This window comes from Anser cygnoides, chromosome 1 (genome assembly GCF_040182565.1).
Source record: "Anser cygnoides isolate HZ-2024a breed goose chromosome 1, Taihu_goose_T2T_genome, whole genome shotgun sequence".
NCBI classification, from domain to species: domain Eukaryota; kingdom Metazoa; phylum Chordata; class Aves; order Anseriformes; family Anatidae; genus Anser; species Anser cygnoides.
This window is the reverse complement of record NC_089873.1, coordinates 41,337,707-41,350,562: the sequence shown is the minus strand read 5'-3', so window position 1 is coordinate 41,350,562 and position 12,856 is coordinate 41,337,707. Positions and strand designations below refer to the sequence as shown.

General features: G+C 46.9%; 2 long non-coding RNA genes across 3 annotated transcripts in view; one reads left to right on the top strand and one right to left on the bottom strand.

The window, feature by feature from the left end:
* Nucleotides 1–4,265: 4,265 nt before the first annotated feature.
* LOC136790252 (uncharacterized) lies at nucleotides 4,266–6,009 on the bottom strand. The gene is made up of 3 exons (XR_010829792.1): nucleotides 5,843–6,009; nucleotides 5,089–5,308; nucleotides 4,266–4,766 (listed from the first exon to the last, which is right to left on the bottom strand). It is a non-coding gene; the product is annotated as an uncharacterized lncRNA (long non-coding RNA).
* Nucleotides 6,010–6,339: 330 nt separating this feature from the next.
* LOC106046635 (uncharacterized) overlaps nucleotides 6,340–12,856 on the top strand; it is a 30,802-nt gene continuing 24,285 nt past the window's right edge. The window contains exons 1-2 of one of the 2 annotated variants that reach the window (XR_010829784.1): nucleotides 6,340–7,670; nucleotides 10,376–10,686. This is a non-coding gene — a long non-coding RNA (uncharacterized lncRNA). The remainder of the gene's footprint in view (nucleotides 7,671–10,375; nucleotides 10,687–12,856) is intronic. The other variant, XR_007158019.2, reaches the window with a different exon arrangement.

Sequence of the window (12,856 nt, the reverse complement as noted above, 5' to 3'; positions counted from 1 at the left end):
ACAGCTCCACCCCATTTGGTATCATCCACAGACTTAATCAAAAAACCTTCAGGTCCTACATCCAAATCATTCATGAAAACATTGGAGAGGACTGGTCCTAAAATGGAGCCTTGGGTATCCTCATTAGTGACAAGTCCCGACGTAGCCCCATTTACAAGAACACTTTGGACCTGACCTGTCAGCCAGTTGTTCACCCATCTTACTATCCTTTTATCTAACTGTATTCTGGTCATTTTGTCCAGAAGGATACTGTGAGCGACTGTGTGCTGCTCCTGGACATTTCTTGGTTTGTTATACTGCTGCATCATGGCAGGGGAAGAAGGAGCTCACTCCTTCTGACTGATTCAGAAGAGTCCTGACCTTGGGGCTTATTCCTGGAGAAGAAAAAAATTCAGTGGGAACTTCCGAACCCTGAAGTCCGCTCTGTGTCTGCCTACTCCCACCACTGGACATTAGTTTTATGATAAAAATACCAGACAACATTATGACGTATTAGGGAAAATCTGACTATGATATGCCACTTGCAGAACATCCACCATTAGCAGTCATTCTGCTATATTTAATAAAAAAAACAATAAAAATCCATGAGCAAAATCTTGCTTTGCAAAAAGTCCTTAGTGCTGTAAGATTAATTCGTGTTTCCTGAAACTCTTTGCCCAGCTTGGGGAAAATTAATTCGTGCCAGGATCTTGCAATAGATTGAACTGTGAAATTTTGCAAAGCTGCTCAGCACCTCAGATGTAGCACAGCTCCTGTCCCTCCCTGGCGCTAGGCTGCCTGGAGGCCACCACATGGGTTATAAGACCTGGTTCCTTGGCTTGATCGGTAATGGCTGCTGGCTTTGGAGACCCAGATTGCTTGGTTTTGGCCAGTGATGTTGGTGAAGTTATTGCAGTAGCAGAGCTGAAGGGACATGCAGTTTACAGCACAGCTGTTAGCAAACAATCCAATCAAGGTCTGCAATGACCATCTCTACAGGGAGGGGATATTTCATTTCCTTTCTCACCATCTTTTTCCACCTCGTCAGGTGGCTTTGGCCACAGCTGTGCTTGGAAAATATAGGAAAATAGAGCTATGTGGTTAATCTGGATTAATATATTCCCTAGAGAAATCACCAATGAAAAATCTAGCCTCCTCAGCCCAAGCTATGTTAGTTAGCCCTCACCCAGCCCTGGCATATCCTGAGCCTGCAGAGACAACCTCTGTGTTTGCATTTCTGAGGCTCGTTTTGCTTCTGAGCAGTTCCCCCTACCTCAGTGAAGTCAATCCTGAAGTCATAGTCCCAAGCACTTTTGGTATTCCCCCTTTGGTTTTATCACTCCTTTCTCTTCCAGGAGCTCAGTTTAATCAGCAACCTAAAAGGAACTGCACTGGGGATTATCTCACTGACTAATCAACAGCAATCCACATGTCAGAGTCCTGACAGACAGACAGACAGGCAGACAGACAGACTCCCCTTCTGGGAACGGCCCCTGCTCTCGCACAGGCTGAGTGGCAGCTCTTCCCTTCCCAGCGAAGGCAGAGGCTGCCAGCACAACGCAGTCATCAGGCAGCGCTTCCAGCAGATAGGGTGCCGTGGGGAGGAAAATTAAATATTGCTTGCCTCTGCCTTTGCGCAGCTGCTGTTTTCTGGGATGTGTTGACTTAGGAAAGTCTTTCTTTGTGTAGTCCTCTTTCAGATGTTGCTTAAGTGCAAATATGGGCTGTTAGTTCAAATTTAGTAACAATCAGGATTGATGGAAAATCTCATACTAGGATGCGACAAAGAAATTCAATTACATACATACACTTGATTTCTATGCTAATAAGACTTACAGTAGTGCTAAAGAAACTGCATTCTTGACTACAGTGGCAGCTGGGTTTTGTCACTGAATACTGTGTTGGCAGCATACTAATGACTCATTTCTGACTGCCGACAGCTTATCGAGTGACTTTGTACAGTGATTTAAAGCCTGGTGCCAAGCTCGCAGGAGTCATTGCGCCCAGCCTGGGACCCGTTTGAAGTCAGCAGGAATTACACTGGGGTGTGCTATAGGGGCAGGTTTTGCTCTAGCAAACATTCCAGTTACCTTCGGCAAGCCTGGGATCAGGCAGATAGCCTGAATTTGTTTTCTCACTTGAGAAACAGGTGATACAAATTGACTACATTGGTGTTTGCAGTTGCGTTGCAAACGGCACTTCTTCTTTTTTCCTAAGGAGGAAAGGGGAAGTTGAGGGCAGTTAATTGGTTTTGTTAAGTTACAACCAGTCAGGTATGGCTGTAATTCACAGTAAACTTATCTTTCTCCCAAGAAAACATGAGGAAGGTGAGCACAGTGTCCTACCCATCCTAGAATGGCCATTTCATGCAGCATCTGAGGGGCCTGTGGGCGAGGTACAGAGGTGGTGAGCCAGCAGCAGTCCTATTAGTACCTTCCTCCTGCTCACAGGGAGTCAGCAAATGTACCCGAACCCAGGACAAGGCACTCCAGTGCCTGCCATTTAGTGGGGCTCGTCCCTCTGACCCCTCCCTGGGGCAGAAGCCTGGTGACTTCTCTGTGCTCTGACCACGTGCAATTAATAACTGCAGTTATATTCCTTGTGCAGCTCTTCTAAGGGGAAGAAAAATCCAGACATAAATGCCTGTGAGGCGGTGGGCGGTGGGCTACTCATGTTCTCTTGCTGTTTGAAAAGGGATAGATAGATGGCTTGGATTTGGGGCCCCAAAGATTTAGAATCGGATGATAATGTTTTGTTTTGTTTTGTTGCACCATAACATGGATATGCTGTTTCTCAAGGACTCTACAAAAAACTCCAAAGTATGCTTATTTCCCATGGGTATATATGTACACAGAAGTAATTTGTTCAGGACTTGGACTGAGATAATTTTCTTTTCCTTTTTTCTCATGGCACATTGCAGGCTTACTGCTAACTGTGGCATCCAGCTCTCACCTCCTGTAAATACGGCAGCCTGGTGGCTCCTAGACCTGAACTGATTCACAACAGTGGACAGCCCAGTTGGCTGGAGCCTCTGAAGCACACACACTGCCTCGTTATCAGGGTTTGGTCTGCATTAATTAGCTAGTGTGCTGGGTCTGGATCTCGCCTGCGTGTTGCACAGTGAAGGTAAAGAGTGTTTTGCTGCAGGAGGTAGAGGCATGGTGGCACCAGGGATTCCCAAGGTGTCCATGAAATAACACAAGGTTTTGAGGGTACGGGTGTGTTGTGAACGCTTCCTACTCTCTGGTGGGATCCGAGAAAGCTCTCGCTCAGCACCAGGAGCGAAGCCCTCTAGCACGGGGCAATATCACCGGGTCCAGTGCAGATCAAAGCTGTGCCGGGAGCCTGGTCGCCATCTGCTTCCGCCGGGTTGCGGCATCAGCTGCCCCGCAGACAGCGCCGGCACCGGCCCCCGGGCTGCTGGGGGCAAACGGGCCCTTTGTTTCCCAGAGCAAATAGCTTTATCTCGGGGAAACGACGCCTCACACAGCTATTCGAACCGACAGGAAGCCTGTGGTTTTGACTATGGTATTGAAATGAGCATTCTGGCTGTTTTTCCAGATGCTCAATACATTAATGAAATCCCTGAGTTGAATTTTTTTTGAAGAAATTTTCAGATTCATCCTGTTCCACTATATCTACATGCTTGTAATTATAGGCACTTACATTGCTATGTATATATATACACATCCAATTACATTGTTTCATATATGTATATTCATATATGCACTTCTACTTATTCACACTTACAGATGGACGTGCAGTATTTATTCCCATACATTAAAGCTAGTCACATAGTAAATTCGTCAGTGCAGAACAGCCCTGCAGGTTCATAATTCACTACAACAAAGGAAACAAAGGGGAAGGGAGAAGGTAAAAGGAAGACAAAAAAAAAAAAAAAAGGAATGTCTGCGTGAAGTTTATTGTCCTTGAGAGAAGGAGCTGGAGCTGCAAGGGTTACTCAGGCAGGAGCGGGGCTTTGGCTCAGAGGAGATAACCAAGCTGAGACAGGCGGGAGCTGACTGGAGATGTCTGGGGGCGAGATGAGTACTGCGCTACGGCAAGGATAGTGCCGCCCGCGCAGAGGTACTGCACCTACCTACCCAAAGGGCATGTGCATCACAGCCAGGCTGGCACGCCATCACGGACACGTTACCTGCACGTGCTGTGCCCTTGTCACCCTCGCCAAGACAGGCTGCTGCCCCTCGTCTCTGAACACCAGTGTGCCTCCTCAAAGGGCCCCAGGCAAGCAGGAAAAACATCTCGTGTGTTGGAGAGGGGGAATTTCCAAAGCATGTTTTTTTCTCCAAGCCACCCCTGCAGAACGGTGGCTTTGCACCTGCCCCAGCTCCGGGCACAGGCTAAAAGCTGCAGCTGGACCCACCAAAGTCAGGGTGAGGCAGGACAGAGGTATTGGTGATTTGTATAGCTTATAGAGCGCTGAGCACTGTCAAGTAAAACTAAACACAGAAAATGGAAGCAAAATCTCTATTAAAAAAAAAAAAAGCTAACAATTTTCTAGTGCATCATTTTGCATTTTGACTTCATTATATTTAAATCTAATTTTCCTTTAACCTGAGTCAAAATTGTTGTGGGTCAACTACAGCCTCAGAAAGTAAGTTCTGGTGCCCATTTGCAGTATCCTTATATCTCAGTAGACTATGAAATGCCTTCTTTTCTGGTGTTTCTCTGCAGAAAGCCCTGCAGATGATTACAGTCCATCAGCCATTGCTCATCCTTCTCCAAAACCTCTAGAGATCAGTCACGTCACCTACACACCTGTATTCCTAAAAAAAAACACAGTGAAATCACAGCTTGTCAGTCTGACCATCAGTGTTTTAGGATGAGGTTGGTAATATATTTACTCAATACTTCTGTTACGGACCTCTGCTGTAAATTGCTGATGACTGTGCCAAATACCCATCAGACACAAAATTTTTCTTACTGGGTGTCTGTCTGAAGCTGACTTTTTTATTTTTAATTTACTGCCAAAGTAGTGCTACAGTTCTCAAGAGTGGAGCCAGAGATTAATGTGCCTGCATTAAAACCTCCTGGCAGAATTGTGTACCTGTGCATGTGAAGCACACAGAAACCCACCACCGGCCTCACCGACATCCCTGGGGTGCCATGCTGATGTCTGGCACTTTCAGGGTGTTTTTCCTGCTGCCAGACGCCAGCAGAAGTCAGGTTAGGGCTGGCACAGGATGCATTGCCCCAGCTCCATGTCCAAGTGAGAGGACGTCGAGCACAGGCTGCTGCCAGCTCTCCCCTCAGCTGGAGCAGCAGAGCTTCGTGCATTTGATCTCCTGACTGCCCCCGGAAGGTGTCCCTGGAACAAAATACAGCACAATTTGTGGCTTGGGTGGGCTGGATTCCTGGGTTTTGACCCCAGAAAATTGCTTGCAGTTACATTAAAAGAATGTCAGGTTTGCAGAGCCTGGACAGCCTTACTGCAGCCCCCCAGGGCTCTCTGACAGAGCCTTTAATTACACGGTCACGCAGTGCTTCCCCCCACGACTCCTGTCTCTGTCAGGGCTCGGGATGGCTGGTGCTTTTCTAATGAGCAGCTGTTCAATATTTGGTTTTCTCCTCCTTTCCCAGCATGTGGTTCTAGGGACATTATTCAAGCCCTGCTATGAATACAGAATTATTCATTTCTTTGTAAGCTTTTTCTGCATTGCTCTTCGCTTAATACCCCTGTGCTTCGCCAATGTAATTCAGCCAGACTCAGGTGAAGCAGGGAGAGGAGAAACAAAGAGTAAGGCAAACAAAAACCCTTCCTCTAATGCGTGAGGGGGCTTAATTTCAGACGCGTGCCTGCTAAAGTAAACACGCAAACACATCTAGGCTTTTAGTTGTTTACCTGATTCTGGCTCTGTGGGGGACAGCAGGCAGCGGGGTGCAGGTGCTGGTGGCAGGAGAGCTGCACACATCGCTGGGTAAGCAGCGGCTGTGCAGACCCTGCCATTCCCCAGGGGCAGGATGCCTGCTGGTCTGCAAGGGTATGACAAGGGGTTCCCAACCCTTTTACCTGCCCTCTTCCCCCTTGTAAAACTGGCATGTTTTAGCCAATTCCAGAGCTTCACAAAAGCGAGAAGGATGGCAATGTGACAGCTGTAAGGCATTCTGTAATTTGTGGCTGCTCTTGCAGCACATGCTAATAAAGTCAATGGTATTTTAAGTTGTATGCTGGGAGCAGTTGGATTAGGCTGTTCAAAACAAGCTGCTTAACCTAATCTACTCTTTGTCATAGAGCTTTAAATTAACAAGTTCTCGCAGTTAGCAAAACTGAATGGGAAGTGCTTTAATTTTGCTTTGGCCAGGACCCAAGAACAGGAGAACTGTTTGGGGGGTGGAGTTGTGCAGAGCAATACTGACTGATTCCAGGTGGCTGCTGTGCAAATTGAGCTCCTGAAGGTAGACCAAATCAACAGCAGTAGCTGGCAATTGCTTAATGTGATTATGACTTAGGTTGAAGTTTTCAGAGGGTCTTCAAACAAATCAAACCTCTCAGTTCAAGCAAGTTTGCAGCAAGGGGCTGGGAGGCATCCACAGGTCACCCACTTGGTTTTTGTGGGTAAGATTTGCCTTCAAGAATTCCAGGTTCCAGAGGTCAGAGGGAAAGCCTGGAGCAAGGAAGACATACTGTTCATGTAGAGGACCAGGTAGGGAACATTGACACCAGCTGGACACACACACAAGACCATGGGACCTAGTGGGATGCACCCACGGGTGCTGAGGGAGCTGCCAATGTCATTGTGAGGCCACTCTCAATCATCTCTGAAGGACCACAGCAAGTGGGGGCGGTTGCTGAGGACTGGAAGAATGCAAATGCCTGACCTGCCTTCAAGAAGGGCAAGAGGCAAGATCTGGAGAGCTATGTGCCAGTCAGTCCCACCTTGACCCCTGGGAAGGTGGTGGAGCAGGTCGTTCTGGGAATCATCTCCAAATGGGTGGAGGACAAGAAGGTGACTGGGAGCAATGAGCATGGGTTTATGGAGAGAAGATCATGCCCGACCAACCTGGTAGCCTTCAGTGAAATGACAGGATCAGGGGATGGGGGGACAGCAGGGTATCCGTTATCTTAAATTTAGCAAGGCTTTCAATACTGTCTCCCATAATATCCTCACAGACAATTTGATAAAGTACAGGCTGCGTGAAAGGACAGCGATGAGGGGATGGGACTAGACAATCTCCAGAGAACCCTTCCAGCCTCAGCTAATCTGCGGTTCTGAAATGGATGCAAGCTTTGGTAGCCCATCGTAAGAGGAGTCATCATATTTCCTTTTCAATAGGCATCTTATAAAACGTGTTCCAACCTTTCAGAGTGCCTCCAGGGTAGTTGGAGGAGTCGCCACAGAAGTCAGTAAATTTTGCTTTGAGATAAGACTTTCACCCTCCATAGAAATAACGATAACACCTGAAGTGAAAGATAAGGATGGATAACACCTTCAGTTAACAGCGGAGCAGCCTTCTCCCCTGACCAAGCCTAGCAGCTGCCTTCCAGGCGGCAGCACCTGGGGCTGTTATCCCCTCTGACAAGCCACGGGGGTGTCCGCACGACAGCACCCTCCAGCCAGCTCCCGTGGGGGCACACAGCTGCCTGTAGCCCCGTGCTTCTTGATGAACGTGGGAACTGGGTCAGCCCTCACGTCTCTCCACGTGCCGTGCAGCAGTCTAGGTGTGCTCAGGTGAGACGGAGGTGTTTGTCTGGCTCACGGGGGGTCTGTAGGGCTTCTTGATGCTGGGGCAAGAAAGTGGCCAGCGCATGTCCATCCGCAACGTGGGCTGCCTGGCTGGGGAAGCCTCTCACCCAAGGGGTCATCCCCAGGGGTTGAATCTTATGATCCACAAAGCATAGGTGAGATTAGGAAATTGCCGAAGAGGAATGGAAACCCCAGCTGGAGCTGAGAGCCGAAGGTCTGACCGGATATCTGCACCCCAGCAGGCTCTTGGCTTCTCTCCCCAGCTGTGATAGAAAGAGAAATGTGAGCGGGAGCTTCGTGGGATGGTGGTTACTATGGCTACCCCCACACCGTCCATCCAGGCATCCATCTGCTTGGCTCCCGGGGATGGAAAAGATACACTGCTGCTTTTGAAAGCCGATGGTAATCTATCCTCGCCGGCTGGACGGGGATGATATCCTCCTCTGAGATCAATTTTGCCTGGCATTTTTTAAGCTATGAAAACCGTTCTAACAGCAAAGTCACGTTGACAAAGGGAGTGTTGTTTCCCTCCAATAACTGCCTTATTGTTACCGAAGAAGGGGTACGATGATAATGGAGAGGTACCAGCAGGTCCCCAGCACTCTGCAACCCCCACTGTCTTCAGTGGGGATTTAACCCTTCGGGTTTGCTCGGGAGACTGCTGACCCTTGCCAACACGCAGTGGTGCTGGTTTAAGAAATTCATAGAGTGCAGGGAAGGGAAGCTGGACACGCAGAAGCCCCTGTCTCTGGTTGTTCCTGAGCCTCTTGGGTGGCTATGCACAGAAAATCTGGGATAGGCACATACATCTTGTGAAGTAGGATGGGTTTCTTTCTGCCATAAGGTACTTGCTTCTCTAAATAGGTTTGCTAGCAAGTGGGACCCATGTTTAATTAAAAAATAAAAATAAAAAAAATATATTTTTGCTTCAATGATGTTCGGATAGAGTTTACACGCCCTTCTGTTCCAGTTACCCTCTGTGTGAAGGCAGTCTTTCTTTTAGAGACTAGTCTGGGACGAAAAATATTCTGCCAAATGTTCATTTTCTCGCTCTTGGGCAGTTTCTTAGCCCTCAGCATTCATTATGACTGTGACTGTCCAATTAACTCTTTTATATGGATATTCGTCTTTGGAAAAATTATGCAAACGCAGAATTCCTGGAGGATAAAACACAGCTGACATCTCTGGACTCTACGGGGGCTATATTGCCCTAGTCAGGTAAATTTGAGCTGAAATACAATGCAGGTTTACTACATGCATGCTCTATATGTCCTTTTGAATGGTGTGTCTCAAGTGCAGCCCTCAGTTTTGTTTCCCTCACGGAGTGTCACTGACCCGACCTGCCATGAGTTCTCTGTTACCTCTGTTATCTGTGTCACACGGAAGAAGGAATCGTGTGACAAGTCAGTAATTTGTCTTATCATTCTTCTTCCTGGGAGCTCTGTCTAAGCCCTCTGTCCCCCAGAAAGCTGAAGCCTGTTACACCAGCAAGGCAGGCTTTCCAGCCCTGACTGATAAAGGTATAGACTACGGGAATTAAAACTGATTTTCACCAGAAAGGGTTTGTTACAAAGTCAAGTAGAATATAATGTGGTGACAGCAAACAGCGATCTGCGTCCTGGGCATAAATGTGTGTGTTTGCCTATGTAGATTTAAATATACAGATTTATTTATGTTTGTCAGCATAAATCTATTAAAAAAAAACAGCTCCCTTGCCTGACCTTTGGTGTAGCAGATGCTGGGCTGCAGGCAGTATTGCCCTTCTGAGGGAGGGCGGATTTGAGTTCCTGATCCAGCAGCCTTAGTCTGATTGCTTGGGGGTGCTGAAGGGCAAGATGAGTGGTGTGCCCTTCCTGCAGCCTGTTCTTCATTTTCTGACTTGCCTCTTGACTTGCTCAGTTTATATAAGGGGTTAGAATACATGAACAGTATTTTCAGATGTCTGATTTTTGACTCGGAAAATTGTTGGTTTCAGCTTCTCTGCCAGATGGCTGAGGAGAGAGCAGTCTCTGCTTTGTGCTAAATGTTTGTGTGAGGATCTGAGGAAGCAGAGTCCAATTAGCATAAAAAGCCATTGCGGTCTCCCAAAATCTCGTAATGGGAAGTCACTGAAACAGAATGAGCAATCACCTGCCTAAAATAAAATTAATTGCAGCTATAAATCAGAACAACTCAGTGAATGATACCTAGCTCAGTCTGCAAGCCTCAGAAGTGACTGGCCATCAAGGGTGACAGAGATCAAGTGCTAGTCTGGCTCTGATGTTAGGCATCTTGACTCCATCATCCATACGGGAAAGATTATGGTGCACCTTCAAGAAATCGACCACCTACCATGAGTCCGCCTCGTCTTACTCTTTTAGTCTGGAAGATGTAAAATCTGTTCCTCTGTATCTGTTCCAGATTAACTCTCAATAGCACCAGTCCTATAGCTTTGTCTCCTTCCTCCTCCCAAAAAGTGATGACCATTGCCAGTCTTCCTCCGAACACTTGCACTAACACACACACACCGGAGCCTAAAGCTTTACCACGAGCATTTCAATGGAGACACTGTTCTAGGGTTATCCCATGGGGAATATATTTCTGCTGACCTTTAGCATATCTCACAAGCTGTCCTGGGTTTTGCGAAACTATGAAGGGAATGTGCTATGCACAGAGCAATTTGAAACAATGCAGTTGTCTCCTTTTTAAAGACAGGAAGTGAAAATGCAACATCAACTCCCCTGCAATCATCAGTGAAGGTACGGATCGCGTAACGGCATCGGCTGGAATTCAACCACAGTTAAAGAAAACATAGCCACGCACTAGAAAAAAAATGCCGACAAATTTCCAGTGACACCAGTAAGTAACGCTGGGAGCGTCAGACCGGCTGGAAGGAGACATGGAGCGAAACAAGGGAGCAGGGGATGGGCCCTCCTCTGGTGGGAGCGTGCTATCTGCTGCCGGGGAGACAGCCACACAGTCCTTGTGCTCCCTGTTGGGATCACGGCTGGAACATGCACTGGTAAGAAAAATCCCCGGCCTGAGGGACTCTTTTAAAAGCCAGGAGAAACACAGTTGCTGAGAAGGATTACCAACTCTTTGCTTTTAGCTTGGGCCCCCGGGACACGGGCTAAACAACTTGCCCAAGGTAATGCAGGAGTCTGGAGGAAAGCCCAGCAACCCACATCCATAATGCCGTAACCCTTTCCTTCCTGCTGGGACGTGCCTGCTGTGCATCCTTCAGGCCAGGGCTGGCACCCCGGCCGCTGCAGCCAGCTGCTCGGTGAGCACCCTGCCCTGCAAGGTCAATAGGCACAGGACGGTGTGACGATGGAGGGAGTGGTAACGGGACTGAACCGCGTTTGTTTGGTTTTTGTAATTAACACTCATTTATCTGGGAAATTACTCTTGGGATTTACAGTATTCGGTAAATGTGAGCTGTTGGGAAAATGGGCAGTAAACTTAGCTGTAATCCTCAAGAAAAAAAAATAAATCCAAAGAACAGTTAGCAGCCTCTCCACGGCATTGCAGGATATTGTATCCACAGTGTTGCCATCTTCTACTGTGCCAGACAAATTTCTCCATTGTTTCTCTTTCACTTTAGCTGGTGTAATTTGGTGTAATGTATAGAGGTCTGCAACGCTGTAGAGTCACAGCTGCCTGGAAAACTTGAAAAAAGAAAGGGCTATAAATTCTTTAAAGGAGGAAGAATCCATCTCTACCTTCAGAAGCGTAACTTACTGGTTCTCTCTGCGGGAGCCATACTTCACTGCTTTCAGCTCTCATCATGTCAGGTATAGGTCTGGGTCACTCCTTGGCTTTGGTTACCTTTTCTTAAAGAGTGTTGAAACCTTCCGAAACTCAGAAGGGACGTGTTGATGCTTGTATAAAAATCAGATCTAACTTTGCATCTTAGAAATAAATCCAGAAATGTCTACAATTTTTAGTCTGCTAACCTGTCCTCTTTTGAGGGGAGACAAAAAAGAAATTGAATATCCCTTTGCCTTTTGGTATTTGTCTCCGAAAAAACAAAATCGATAAGAAAAACACAAGACAAAACCTTTAGGAGAACAACAACAATAACAACAAACACACGTACACACACATATATATTGCTTCATTTCATAAGATGTTGGAAAGCTCTGGACACCCAAAAGCTGCAGTTTGTAAGAGGAGTCCAAGGTAGCACATTGTATCAAGCACATAGTCTTTGGGTGTGAATTCATCACTTAACTCCCCAGTATTCCCCCTCTAGCATATGATTTATGTCCATCCACATCACTCTGAAATTTGGCATAGTGTTTCCTTTCCTCCTGTGCAAGTTTTACTTTCTTCCTTTATAAATATCGCCTTCTGATTTCCAAAATCAGCTCTAAAATAGACTGTGGCCCCTGTTTTTAAGCACTTCAAGGTCAGATTTTAATCCCCTTGGAAGCGAGACATCTGTTCATGTGTAAGCAGCCACACCTGGCATCTTCAAGCTGCCTCATGCCCAGCCCTCAGTGGGGTTCTCAGATCGTCTTCTCCCTGACCTCTCTCATATTCCAGGCCTGATTTTTTTTTCTTATTAAAAAAAAAAGAAAAAAAAAAAGAAAAAGAAAATGACATTCTCAGAGCATACCTACCATATTGGGCCTCACAGGGAAGACAGCTAGGAATGAGACTGGCTATGTCTTGGCAGCTTTGCCCAATATACCAGTTAGAGCACTGTACTAGAACCTGTGAAGCCTCGGTAGCCCTGGTATTCTGTCCTGTTTGAAGCACAGGTCACCATCCTGTTGGCATTCAGCCCTACACAGGGCTTCAGTGTAATTTTGGGGTGAATTGTCCTGAATATTGCTGATTGGGTCTATTTTATTTTGACTGATTCACTGCATCATTGACTCTACCTTTCTCTTTTAAGTCTCAGCCAAGCCCCCACATCACTGGGGTGAGGGATGCTGCTCTGGGCTTTCTCTGCAAAGAACTGATGAAGCTTAATCACATATTTCCAGAAGTGTCACCTCTTCTCTTAGCCTCTGGCAACCTGCCTGGCTTGACTGGCTTCTACAAATCTCACTCATAGGTATTTCAGCCTTCCTGTGTGTTGTTGAGGAATATCTCACAGCTCAGGGCTTCGAGGATGCCTGCCATGTGGCCAGATGTTTTGAAATTAGGAAGTGCTGAAAGTGGAAACACTTAAAAATCCCCCA